The following is a 14,501-nucleotide window of genomic DNA, read 5'->3' as shown; positions in this document are numbered from 1 at the left end:
ATAGGGTTTCAATGAAGAAGTATAGCGATTTTTCTGGAGAGGCTTAAGTCAAAGGGTAATGAAGTTGTTGATACGTTTACTGTTAATATGGTGGAATGTAAAAGGTTCCCCGATAACGATGGCGAAAGGGCAACGTATATATCGAAGTTATAATAAGACTGTTTCAACTGAGAAGTCGAAGTTGACTTGATGGAGCTGTGGCAGAATTTGCTACTTTGAAAAGGGATCGCAAAGTTATTTTTGCTAATAAATGCCAAAGGATTTGACATGGATACGTGTTAAACTATGACTTTGATTTCGAGAGTTTTTCAGGTGCAAGATTGTGGTTAATATGTGGTTGGATCATCATCTCGATTGTTCATTATTTGAAGTGCCTTCAGGAATTTCGAAGGGTTTGAACACAGATTGTAATCGTTATTAAACATCTGATGTTCTAGAATGTTACGAATATTTTTTGGGGTAGAAGTGATGTTCTAGCATAATTTTGAAGTCAAAGTATAGCTTTGAAAGATGTAGAGATTTAAGAGTGATGTCTCTTGTTGAGTCTTGACTTAGATTCTGATTAGAATATGAAATTGAATTTGGATGAGAATGATTGTTTTGATTTCTATGGAATAATGTATATCGTTGTGAAAGTAGTGAGTATAGTTGATGATTTGCTGAATCAGAATCAAGGATTGTAACGTATTAATTGTGAATTTATATATCTCTAGGGTATTACCTACCCGTTAAAAGTTTCACAAGTAATATCTTGTACAAGAGAATTTTTATTACAGTCCTTATGAAAATATATATGTATATTTTCTTCAGATGTAATACAGATTTATTGAGTTAATATAATATTAAACTCATTTGATATTCGGCTGGAATTGGAAATGGATAATCTTTAAAACATTAAAGATTACATAATTTTCGCGGAGTGTTTCACTAATGTAATTAGTACTTCATTATCGATACTAACTGATATTCCTCGGCGAAGGATGTTGATGCTCGTGGAATTCTTGCTAACTTCGTAAGATACGATGATGTTTTCTAGGGAATTTCGAGCATATAGAAAATGAAAGTGTAAAATTAAACTTATAATTGAATAATACACTTGGTTTATTATGAAATGAAATTTGTCGAGTTGAAAGGGATATTGTAGCTAACGATGGTTAAGTTATTAACGAAGGATGTACATCATAGCATATTAGTAATATGAATTAACCGAGTAGTATCTACCCTTATTAATTCATTCATAATAGCTTAATATGAAAAGGTTTCCAAAATTTATATATATATAAGTTATACATATAATTTCTTCAGTGGAAATGGGTTAATACTTCATAAATCGTTGATATGACATACTTGTTGTTGATTTATAATGATATCCACGGTGATTCTTGAACTGGCGGGCTTGTGATGTTAGAGATGCTGCTGATTCTGACGATGTTGACGGCACTGACTGTGCCGGTGATGCTAACGATACTGTTGATGCTGTTGGTAAAACAATTCTAGCTTGTAAATCACACACCATTCTTGTCAGGGTTTCTACTCTTCCTTCTATCATTTTGGTTCACTCATCTGATTTATGGTTAGGGCTAGAATAAATAATTTCTAAGACTTTAGAAACTAAATATTCGTCGCAGAATGTTTCTTCAATGAAGTTATGAATTAATACTTCATCGGTTATTGTTGTTGGTACTCATTGGTGTCTATGGCGTTAATGTTCGTGGCGCAGTTTGTGATGTTGAAGTATGGATTGTGGATGTTGTTGTTGATGGTGGTAATGGTACTGTTGCTGCCGGTGCTGTTGCTGGTGCTTGTAACCTTTGAACCATATTCTCCAAAACCACTACCCGAGCGCGAAGCTCGTTAACTTCTTCTATTACACCGGGATGATCGGTGGTTCAGACGAGCAGATGAATAAGATCTAGAATGTGAGATAGTATATAATCGTGACGAGATACTCTGAAAATGAGAGAGAAAATGGTGTTTCGGACAGGTTCGCCGGTAAGTGCTTCAGGTTCTTCGCCAAGAGGGCAATGTGGTGGATGGAAGGGATCACCTTCTTCTTGTCTCCAATGATTGAGGAGGCTACGAACCCATCCCCAATTCATCCAGAATAGATGATGGCTAATTGGTTGTTCCATTCCGGTCACACTACTTTCGGAGCTTGAGTGGAACTCCATATCGGAATTCGAGGGACTTGAACTAGTGGCGAATTCCATTGCGTACGATTGAATAAAGGATTTTTCGATATGAAATAATTTTCGGCTATCGGATGGTATTCTAATTACATAGAATATATATATATATATATATATATATATATATATATATATATATATATATATATATATATATATATATATATATATATATATATATATAGCACAAAAGATTTCGTAGATTACGGAGGAATTTACAGAATATGTCAGGCAAGGTTTACAGTAACAGATACGCTAAGATATGAATTAGCAGATACGCTAAGATATGAATTTTGTCTATACACTATTCATGCAATCAATGCAGTAAGATGTGTCTAGACTAAGAATGATAAGCAGGTAATTTCCTAAGGATGATAAGCAGATGATTTCCGACTAGAAATGATAAGCAAAACTTTTGACATGCAGACACGGTCGAAGTCCAGACTCACTAATGCATCCTAACAACTATCAGTTAGACATACTAATGCAAGACCTGGTTCACTAAGACCACCGCTCTGATACCACATGAAGCGATCCGTCCCAATCCATAAGGACGAATATAATAACATATGATTACATCGTGAGGTATTTGACCTCTATATGATACATTTTACAAACATTGCATTCGTTTTTAAAAGACAACCTTTCATTACATCGAAAGTTGACAGGCATGCATACCATTTCATAATATCCAACCTATAAATGACCTAATCCGTCATTTAATTAATAATAATCTCTATTGAACTCAAAGACTTGAATGCAACGTCTTTTGAAATATGCCATGAATGACTCCATGTAATATCTCTAAAATGAGCAAATGCACAGCGGAAGATTTCTTTTAAACCTGAGAATAAAAATGCTTTCAAGTGTCAACCAAAAGGTTGGTGAGTTCATTAGTTTATCGTAATCCATCATTTCCATAATTTTAATAGACCACAAGATTTCATTTATTCAATAATCATACACTCATAAGTGTTTAAAATTCATTTATATGGATTGAACACCTGGTAACCGACATTAACAAAATGCATCTAGAATATTCCCAAACATATAAACATCGAAGTACTAAAGCAGTTCAAATTCTCTGACTGGGGCGTGTCAAAGCCCATAGATCTATCTTTAGGATTTACTTCAATTGGTGGCAATTATAATAAACACCAATTCTTAGGCTGCCAAGTTCAACAAGAGCGATATCTGGTATAACAATTCAACCATAGAATGTAGTTTCAATTACTTGTGTCTATTTCGTCAAACATTTATAAAAGCGCATGTATTCTCAGTTCCAAAAATATATATTGCAAAAGTATTTAAAAAGGGAGCAAATGAAACTCACAATACTGTATTTTGTAGTAAAATACATATGATGGCATTGAACAAGTGCAAGGTTGGCCTCGGATTCACGAACCTATATCATTTATATATATATTAACACATTTAAAGGAAATCGAATAAATTCATATATTATATCATAATTTATATGTTATATAGTTTTAAGTTGTATATATATTTAATGTAATTAATATTTATATAGCTTTATTAATGTATATATGTATGATTAGTATTGCTAAAAATCCATAATTTGTTATATTATATGTGTTTATATAACTAGTATTTATTTGGTAAAATAATATTAATAATTATAACTAAAAAGAAAAGTTGTAACTTTTTATGATAATAATAACAATGTTAAAAATACAAGTAATGTTAATACTAATAATAATAATGATACTTTTAATAATAATAATTTTAATAAACAGATAAGTTTAATAATAATGATATTTTTAGTAATAATGATAATAATAATAAAAAATTCTAATAATAATACTTATAATAATAATAATAATAATAATAATAATAATAATAATAATAATAATAATAATACTATCAATATTAGTAATGATAATAATAATCATAGTGATAATAATATTAGTAATAGTAATCATAATAACAAAAATAATATAAATACTACCTTAAAAGCTTTTTCCAAAAAAAATGCCCTAGACTGGGCTCGAACCCGCGACCTCCCGCTTGCCCACAAAAACTCTAAACCATTCCTCCATTTTCATTTTATATTATATAATACATATTAATTTTTACTTAACCTATTTTCTGCTTCATCTCCTTCCTCACAAAACCCATTTTAACATCTCATCGCCTTCCTCCATTATCGACTTACCATCACCTTTCATCTTACTGTTATCATCATTGTTATACGATCATTATGATTATGGACTCTCCTTATCATCATAACCGTATACCCTCCTAATTACATTCATCATCATAATTTTCACTTAATCATAACCGTAAGCATCTTCATTCTAATCTCCTTTCATGTTTTAACATCGACAACATCAAGAATATTTATTACTTGATCAAAAAGAAAAGGCAATTGTATTACGTAGCAGCAGGTGGTTTATAAGCCATCAGTTGTCAGCGTATACCCCTTATATCATAATCAAATCACAACCGATTTTCATCTTAATATAATTTGTTACAAACCCATTTATCCTAGCCCAATTCATATGTCCTAACCCATTATGTAGCATGAGTCCAAAAGAGAACAAGGGCTTGATTTATTTCAATAGAACAGGGATCAGACAAAAGAAAAATATCACGCGTATGAATTTTATTTACATGGAGACTATTGGAATGTGCATGACCCACCAATTATGAATTCATCGGCTAATGATGTGGACTTGCACAAATCATGGAAATCTTTTATAATCTTCAAGTGGGGTTTCAGTTAGAAGAAAAAGGCAAGAAGTAGTCCATGAAATCGTATCAGAGGGTAAAGTAATCGAAAAAAAATAATGCAAGTGGTTGGTTTGGTTCCTTTAATCAATAACTGAAATCACTTTGTCTGCCAAAAATAGAAGTGGGAGCACTTATAAATGGCAATCACTTTCAAGTTACATCATCAAACAATTGATTAAGTTGTAGTTATAAATAAACCAAAAGACAGAAAGTTTGATCACCTAGTTTAGTAGCTCTGATCGAAAGTTGAAGGTTTATGTTGTTGTGTTCGTAGCAAGAGGAAGAACAATAGAGAAACTCAATTGATTTATGGGTTCATGTGGATATTTTAAGAACATAAACAGAAAGTAAATTAGTATGTTTCGTGATTAATTTGATTGCAGGTTTTATGGTGTTTGAAGATGATCAAGTCATGAACGGCAAGGATCGACTAATAGCAGTTCAAGTGGGTTTGGTTTGGTTTGGTTTATGGTGATCAACCAGTGGTGTTTGGTAACTTAAGGTGGCTCACGATGGACATGGTGAGATGGTGGTTCGTTGGTGATGGTGATTCGATTGTCTTGTTTCGTAACATCCGGCCAACCAGAACACAATTCGAGTAGTAGCAGCAGTCTCCCATGAAGGTTTCATGATGGGGATTGTCTGTTGAAACAAAACAGAAAAAAGATATATAGTGATGCAGGTTGTTCTCGATGGTGAAAGAATTTGAGCATGCATATTATGGTAACTTTTGTTTGTAAACCTTCGATCATTAACAACAAAAATGGTGGGTGTTCAAACAATAGTCGATGGTGGTGTTATTGGGTGGTTCTTGGCCAATGCAAGTAGCCAACAAGGGTGGTGTAATGATCGGGTTTGAGAATCATTGATGGTTGTTATGGGTGTTCGACAAAAATGAGAGGGTATGGTAAAGGGAAGAAGAATGGGAAGTCAAAGATGTGTATGTATGTATGTATATGCATTCTAATATCATATATAAAATGAAGTGGTGCAGATAATTATTAAAGCATCAAACACGCAGAGTAACGTTCCATTAATTCAACATTCACACAGTAATCACTTTAATTATTCAATCATAATACCAATCAATAATAATGCAGCCATCAACCATTTGGATTCTAATTACCGACAATATAGTAATTCGTAGTATGTTGTAAATCAGTGGCGGATAAAAGTCTTTTGAAAAGAAAATCCCAAAGAAAATCCCAAATACATACATCACTATCTAATCAAGTTTCAATTTCATGATTGTAACAACCTACTTTTTCCATTAACTTTTCTTTTAATTATTTAACGACCGTTAATTTTGTGATATTTTTTGTAGCATATGCTTATGCTTAAGATTTTCGATTTTAATTTTCGACTTTTATTTAAGAAATCGTTTCGGTTTGCATTTTTGGCTATTGACACTTAAGTATAGCTCCATTGAAAATTAACTAGCAAGTTGGAAGCCCAAGAATTTCTCTCCAAGCCCAATCGGTCAAAACCCCACATGATCATTTAATCTTTGGCTCAAAACCCAACTAATTGTAAAATTTATCAAACTCGCGCATACTTATCCCTAATTACCCTAAATCACATTATAAAATATGTGTTTTTTCTCTCTTTTGGCCGTGACTTACTCCAACACCATCACCATCTTCATCTCTAAAATTCTTGATTAATTCTTGCTTGAAACCTGTATTCTACGATTGTTCAATCGCTATCCATCACCGATTCTTTGATTCTTTGTTCTTAATTGTAAGGATAATCACAAACCCTAATTTTAATTTCTGTTTTTTTTTTATCATTTATTCATATCATAATCATGTTTGTTGCTCGAGTTATTGTAGATACAGTACGGATTGTTGTTAGATTAACGAATTTTCAAATTTGTAATCTTATGTTCTAGCGAGTAGATGATATTGTTTGATTGATATTATTTAAGAATTGGATTCCTTGTGTTGAATACATAATTTTTCAACACTTGAACTTTTGTTGAACAGTTTGAAAGATACGGTCAAAACTTGTTATTGTTGTGTTGCTGAAAACTGTTTGTGCATTTGCTGTCACCACGAATAGTCTAAGTCAAACCAGGTTTTCAAAATTTTACTGTAGGTTTACGACTTAAAAAGATACGCTTCTCTGATTGGCCTTGACTAAATTGGAGTTGTAGTTATTATTTTGTAAAATGTCAAAGTTACAAAAGAAATTTTGAAATTAAAATGGTGACTATAACTAACTGGGGGGGGGGGGAAATAGTTACTTAATACATTTTTAACACTTTTTCGACTGATCACTAAATTTGATTAACTATGATCAATCAATTCAACTCAAACTTGATGTGTGTGGTGTTTATGTTCAAAATGATAAGTAAAGTAACGTAAAGAACATAAACACAAGGATTTATAGTGGTTCGGGTAGATGTTAACTAATCCACCTTAATCCACTCCCCGATTACACTAATCGGGATTTCTTGCTTCACTAAGCACTTTTCTCCAAACCCGGTGGAGATCCGATTTACAAGTCTTCAACTTCTTTGGTAGGAAAAAAACCTAATCTTTATATCCCTTTGAAAGACCAACTCCAACCTAGCTCAACTTGTCTTCAACTTGGACAAGTATTAATCTCCAAATAAGATTAATCAACTTCCTAAGTCCCTTTAAGGAAGTAGATCACTAAGCTAGCCTATGCTTCTACTAATTGAAGTTACAAGACTCATACAAATTGTGATGATGATCCTAAGACAATTCTAGGACATACATCACACTAAGTAAACTCACAAGATAAACAATTTTGATTAGTAAGTTTACAACAACCAAATTCTATATCTATAAGATCATAGAATCTTTTCTTGCTTGATCACATTTGAGTAGTAATTAAAGCCCTTGTGATCTCTGGAAATAAGCCTTTGAAATGTGCAAGAGGGTCAGCTTCAAATGCTCTCCAATGCTTGCTATTTATAATGGTATTCAAAAACTAGCTGTTGTCACTCGGTTACTAGCACGGTCGACCGTGGTTCGACCGTGCGTACCCCAGTCCAAAATATGTATCCGTTTTATAGCCGTTTGATCAAGCATGGATTAGTCAGGTCGGGCTCGGTCCATGCTTGACATCAATAAAGGGGGATTTAAGGGTCAATTGAGTTTAACTCTCCGGTCCTGAGTACCGTGAATAACCCCCCTGCAAGATGAGGATCTCAGCGGGGGTGGTTAAACATAGACCCACCATCGGCGGGTAGTCCTGTGACAACCCGGAAATTTTTGACTAAATTTAAACTTAATCCTTATGTGATTCTGACACGATAATCAAAGTCAGTTAAACTGAATCTCAAAATTTTTGAACTGTGTTCATTTAACCTCGACAAATTCCGGCGATTCACGAACAATTATTTGTAAATAATAATACATTAGTATTAATTTATTATATTAATATTATTATTTTTAATATAATATTTAACAATATTATCATTATCATTTACAATTATCATTATCAGTATTGTCAAAAACAATATTATTATTAACATTATTATTATTATTATCAAAATTATTATTATTATTATTATTTATCATTTATTATGATTAATATGATTAGTAATATCATTAACATAATATATATCATTAACATTATTATTAATAGTATTATCATTTAAGTATTATCATTACTAATATTATTATTATTAGTATTATTATTATTGTTACTAATATTATTATTATTAACATTATATAGTTATCATTATTAATAATGATAATTTAACATTTTTATTAAAATTATTATTGTATTTTTATTATTAATAATAACATATTATTATTAATATCATTATTAAACTTGATGTTAATTATTATTATTATTATCATTATAATTATTATGATTAATATTTATTATTAATATTATTATTATCAATTTACTATTAAAATTTTAAAAAAATGATGAAACAGACTGTATTAGTGTATTAGGTCGTGATGATTTTTTTTCCAAACCGTGATACATTTTTTTATTCATCTACTGGTTTTGCTTTTGATTTATGTGATCTGCTTTTAATTTTTAAATCCATAGAGATCCAGCTTTATTTTTTTTATTTATTCATCTGATTATATTTTTATTTATTCCTACTGGTTTTTAATTTGTTTCTGTCGACCTTTTGATATAAAACTCGATCCAATTCAGTATTAAAGGATACCAGTCGACTTAACATTATCATTTATCAACTTCCATTACCTTTCACAGCTTTTATTTAACTGAATTTAAACAGAAAAATAAGAAAAACAGCACGATAACTCTGTTCGTGTTCATTTTTTTTGAAAAACTTGATTTCGAATTCAATTTCAAATTCTATAAATGTAGGATTGTTAGGAATATCCTACTCCAACTCTCTGTAAAGTTCCAACCCTCAATTCTTCATATTAATTGTTAATTCTTAAGTCAAAGTTCAAAATCAAAAAGTCAAACATTATGTTCATCGAGAAATTCGAGTTATCTGTTGAGATTCAAGTCCAATTAGTGATTTCAGAAGTTTCCATGAGTGGTTTAGAATCTATTCCATGTAAAAATCATAACCTAATTGTGACTAAATTTTGAAATCAAGATTTGAGTTCATATGGGTGTTCATACGCCTGCTGCTGCTGCTTGATTTTTTCTGTTGTCTGTTGATCAAGAAATCCTATTGTGGTCGTTCTGTTTCAATTGCAATTCCAAACTAAACCTGTGATTCATGGTTATAGATTTCGGTCGATTGAATTAAGAAAAAGAAGATGAAGGAATCAGATTAGATATACAGGTTATATATATTAAAGTCTGTTATAAAAACAGAAAAGCAAGAATAGAGGGACGATTAGAGTGGGTGTCGGGTGAGCGAAAGGTCACGGGTTCGAGTCCCGTCTTGGGCAATTTTTTTTAGAAAAAGCTTGGAAGGTAGCCTTTTATTATTATTATTATTATTATTATTATTATTATTATTATAATTATAATTATTATTATTATTATTATTATTATTATTATTATTATTATTATTATTATTATTATTATTATTATCATCATCATCATTATTATTATTATTATCAAAATTATTATTAAACAAAAGTATCATTATTAACAATATCATTATTATTATTATTAATATCATCATTTTTAACATAAGTATAATTATTATTATTGTTATTATTAAAATTATTATCAAGATTATCATTTTTACAAAAATTAACTTCTTTTCTATCATCAAAACTATATTATTATTATTATTATTATTATTATTATTATTATTATTATTATTATTATTATTATTATTATTATTATTATTATTATTATTATTATTATTATTATTATTATTATTATTATTATTATATTATTATTATTATTATTTTAAAACCTTATTATGATTATTATCATTTTTACTACTAGTATTATTATTATTACAAAATAATACAACTCTTTATTCATTATCATTATTAATATTATTTTATCAAATAAATACCTATATATAGAATATATATAAAAGTATATATACAGAAATATATAACAATTGAAATAATATATAAACTTATTCGATTACGAGTATATGTGTTAATATATATACTTGATATAGGTTCGTGAATCCGAGGTCAACTTCGCACTTATTCAGTGCCGTCATACGCATAATTACCTACGAAATACAGTATCGTGAGTTTTCATAGCTCTCTTTTTATATATATTTTTGGGCTGAGAATACATGCAATATTTTATATCTGTTTTACAAAATAGATACAAGTACTAAACTTAATTCTACGTGGGTTAGAATCACAAATATTCCCCTGGCTTGGTAACGTAATCTATTGGTCTCTGTACCGTAGGCGCGAATCCTATTGATAGATCTATCGGGTTTGACAACCCCATCCGGGCTAGTCGCGTTAGCAGTCAACAGATGTTTAGTACTTCGAGGGTATTTATCGCACTTGATTCGGTGCTCTATAGACATCAGGGGTATTCATTATTATATTATTATCGTTAAGGCTTGTTACCAGGTGCCCATGGTTGTAGAATATTTTTATTACACTGCGGTGTAAGGATATTTATGGAAACTGAAATCTTGTGATCTATTACTATCATCAAAATCATTAATTATGACAAACCTATGAACTCACTCAACCTCGTGTTGACTTTTTAAGCATGTTTATTCTCAGGCACTTTTTGCTTCCGCTGTAAAACTTTGCTGTTATATAGAAGTTAAGCCAAGCACTTGGACCAGAGTTAACATCGCCGTTAATGGTTTTTGACGGGGTGTTACAAGTCCGGTCAGCGATGGCTCGCGCTGGGTATAGGGTTTGTGTTCATAGAATGTTACCTGTATATTGAGAGTGTCTAGTGATATGTTGTGTGTCCGGTAGCGCGGGTAAAGAAGGCGCTGTATGAATAGCGCAGTTAGTCCGTACGTGGGTACTAAAAATAGTATGTGTGTAACTTCCCAAAAAACAAATCCTTTGCCTTGTGATTCGAGTCCGTTATTTATAGCTACAGTGCTGTTCGCTTATTGGAGCCAGGTGTTCCACGTTGCTTTCTTGTCTGCACTATCTAGTTGTTCAGTGGAGGGGACCAGGGAACAGTACTATTACCTTTTTACTAGCTGTCGGCCCTTGTACAGAGATCGTAGTAAGTATAGGACACGTTTCTTCTTCGTCAAAGCGTGATCGTACTGGTATGCTTAGTGTTTCTTTTGTTACTTAGCTTATGTGTTGACGTTACTCACCATCATTATTCCTGTCCAGATGACGGGTGTGGACGTAATGCAGAAGGGGGAGTGAACAAACCTCACTCGTCTCCCATTCAGGTTGATAGTGACTCCTCCATTGAAAAATAGCACCCTAACTCGACGGGGTCTATTAAAGGTAAGAAAGTCCAGAGCCCCGGGCCAAGCAGTGGGTCAACTGGCGACGAATTCTCCATAATGAGGGACACCATAATGCGCCTTTGTGGCAAGCTTGACAATGCGTATCAGGCCAATAAAAAGATACAGGCACAACTAGATTGTGCTAACCGCCAGAATAGTGACCACGAGGAAACTATTCGCGCACTTAGGGCACAGTGCGCTGCAGCGAGCGAAGTCGGCTGTTCATGAGTTGGAGGTGTTAAAGGCGGGTCTTCCTCGTATAGTGGATCATGCTTTAAATAGCGACGCCGTAAATGATCGCTATGAGAGTGCCTTGAAAGCTATACAGGATCTTGAATGCCTTCACTTTTGGGATATTGTGAAGGAGCATGTTCAGGTGTCCACCGTTCTTCCCAAAGCTATCCGGGATTGCCTTATTCCTGAAGCGCGCGATGCCGCTAGGGAAGCTTGCAGAGCCTTGCGCCACATTCCTATTCTCCGGCTCGAGGAGTTGTTACGCAATTTGCGAGTGACGGCGCGAGATTTAGTAGATTCTAAATTGTAGTTTTACTTTGTAATGTCATAATGCGTTACGACGCGTGTAACATTTTGTACTATGTGTATTTTTTAGAAGAAATAAAAAATGTATTATCGTGATGTAAACTTGTGATACACTTACTGCTCGTATTATTGATTCGTTATTGATAATCATTGTTATTTTGTACTCTTGGCGTGTCGTCGCTAATCTTTATGTGCGTTGATGTGCACTCACCACACACTCGGATCGCGCGCTCGTAATCGCGTCAAAGAGTCTTCCAAACGTTAGTTTGGGACTGTGGTCAAGCGCGACCAACGATTTTTTGTTTATAGTCATGACTTGCATATCCCTAGGTCTGCTCGGGTGGAGCTAGGTCAACCCAATGACCATCGCTCCCCGGTAAAATAATCTAGTCTGTCATCAAACAGACTTCTGCCGTGCGGGAGCTAGGGAAATTCATCCCTTAAGTAGGCAGGAACGCGCTAGTATTCTACTAATCATAGAGCTATTCAGCTCCGAGAGGTACATGAAATCATAACCGAAAATGACTTAATGCTTTAATATAATCGAAAAACGATTTTACAATAGTGCAGCACACAGTCGACCTACAAAGCTGCGTTGTTTAGTAATTACATGTAAATCTACACAAAGTAGGTGAGTGATCAATACTCCTATTTTCTATATTACATGTAGCATTTTTTAAGCGCGGTAGCATGCTAGGTCCGCTTTATTGGATTTTTCTTAAGCTCTACCAGTTTGTAAGTTCCAGTGTTACTGATCCCAATGACCTTATAAGGTCCTTCCCATTTTGGCCCCAACTTCCCAGTGGTTTGGGCCCTGCTTGCTTGGTTTTCGCGCCACACAAGATCTCCTACCTTGTAAGTTCTTTCCCTAACGCGCTTGTCGTAATATTTTGCAATGCGTTGCTTGTTGGTGGCTTCGCAGATTGCTGCCATTTCCCTGCGTTCCTCCGCATAATTCAGATTAGTGCGCAGCCATTCGTCATTTTCACCCTCACTGTATGACATGACTCTTTCTGTCGGGACGGTGATTACTGCCTCTGAACCGTGTACCAAGCTGAACGGTGTCTCTCCTGTGCTATTCTTGTGCGTTGTTCTGTGCACCCATAGGACTTTTGGTAACTCATCCACCCATCTGCTGCACTTCATTCCCAACCTTGCTTTGATGGCGTGAACAAAATCTCTATTCGTAACCTCACATTAGCCATTAGCCTGAGGATTAACGACGGAGGTGAAACGTTGTTTGATGTTCAAATCCTGGCACCAGCTGCGGAAGGGGTTGCCTTCAAATTGTGTACCGTTGTCGCTGACAATTTCATTAGGTATGCCGAACCTGCATACAATGCTTTCCCAGAAAAAATCTCTGATCTGTTTACTGGTGATGATGCGCAGAGGTTTCGATTCCACCCATTTGGTAAAGAAGTCGATAGCGACCACTAAGTATTCCGTGTTCCCTGCCGCCCTTTGGGAAAGGTTTGACTATATCTATAGCCCATTTGCTGAACGGCCAGGGCGACGTGATGGATATCATAGGGTGTTGTGGCGCCTTGCTAACAGGTGCGTGCAATTGGCATTCTTGGCAAACTCATATCCTCTCTGCTGTGTCAGCGTACATTCGGGGCCAATAATACCCTAACCGTTTAATCCTCTCGGTAACTGTCCTCGACCCAGAATGTAACCCTCAAGATCCCTTGTGAATCTCGTCAATAATAATAGCGGCCTCATTAGGTCCCACACAGCGTAGGGATGCGCCTAGATAAGATTTTCGATATAGGATTTCCCCTCGTAGCTCATAATTTGGCGCTTTCACCCTGATCTTCATTGCTTCCTTCTCTCCTTCGGGTAAAGACCCGGTCCGCAGGAATTCTATGATATCCGTCATCCAAGTCGCTTCTTATTCTTCAACGGACGCAATCGTTGTCTCCGAATCGATGGATTTATTGAAAACTTGATCCACTAATATCTTCTTTTCCAGATGGTTGAATGTGAGAGCTGTCAGCTTACTGAGTACATCCGCCTGCTTGTTCTGACTCCTAGGGATTTGACTGATCCTGAAGTCAATGAATGTATCAGCTAGAGAGTGGACCAGGGCTAGGTATGATTGCATAGTATTATCGTTGGCGTCGAACGTGCCGTTTATCTGATTAGTGACTAATTGTGAATCCACGTAGGCTTGTAGCTTC

This window comes from Rutidosis leptorrhynchoides, chromosome 3, assembly GCF_046630445.1.
Source record: "Rutidosis leptorrhynchoides isolate AG116_Rl617_1_P2 chromosome 3, CSIRO_AGI_Rlap_v1, whole genome shotgun sequence".
In the NCBI taxonomy this organism is placed as follows: Eukaryota; Viridiplantae; Streptophyta; class Magnoliopsida; order Asterales; family Asteraceae; genus Rutidosis; species Rutidosis leptorrhynchoides.
The sequence above is the reverse complement of the archived record's forward strand: the minus strand, read 5'-3'. Positions refer to the sequence as shown.